The sequence below is a fragment of the Elephantulus edwardii genome, unplaced genomic scaffold (genome assembly GCF_000299155.1).
Source record: "Elephantulus edwardii isolate Elephantulus edwardi_28Jun2011 unplaced genomic scaffold, EleEdw1.0 scaffold00269, whole genome shotgun sequence".
Taxonomy (NCBI): domain Eukaryota; kingdom Metazoa; phylum Chordata; class Mammalia; order Macroscelidea; family Macroscelididae; genus Elephantulus; species Elephantulus edwardii.
This window is the reverse complement of record NW_006400019.1, coordinates 2628836-2629386: the sequence shown is the minus strand read 5'-3', so window position 1 is coordinate 2629386 and position 551 is coordinate 2628836. Positions and strand designations below refer to the sequence as shown.

Here is a 551-nt window from a genome sequence, read left to right as displayed (position 1 = left end):
TGGAGGCAAGGATTCTGAGGCTTCATCTGACATACTTTGGACATGTTGTAAGGAGGGACAGGTCCTTGGAGAGGGACATCATGCTTGGGAGGGTGCAGGGCAGGTGCAGTAGGGGGAGGCCCTCTATGAGGTGGATTGATTCAGTGACTGGGGTAATCAGGATGGGTGTATTGGAGACAGTGCAATTGGCACAGGACAGAGCAGACTTTAGGGCTATTGTACATAGCATCGCTATGAGTCGCAAGTGACTCGCCAGCACATAACAACAACAACAAAGATAAAAGGCTCTAATGGGTGACATTTAAGTGGAAACTCAAATTTTAAAAGAAAGGGACGTAGAGGAACCCTCGTATACAAATTACACAATTAATAGGATATCACTCATTCATACTGTTTTCTATTTTTCAAGATTTTTGCTTTTTCTTGCTATGTTGCCTGAATCCACAAAAATCCCAGGGTTTCAGTGTTACTTTGAATTACACTTTTGAAAACACCCTTTCAGAAAGAAAGGAAAGGAAAGGGAAAGGGAAAGGGAAAGGGAAAGGGAAAGG

At 43.2% G+C, this 551-nt stretch overlaps 1 protein-coding gene across 1 annotated transcript in view; it reads left to right on the top strand.

Annotated features, from left to right (window-relative positions):
• Positions 1-551, top strand: part of F8 (coagulation factor VIII, procoagulant component) — a 212088-nt gene that overhangs the window by 210405 nt on the left and 1132 nt on the right. The window lies entirely within an intron of this gene.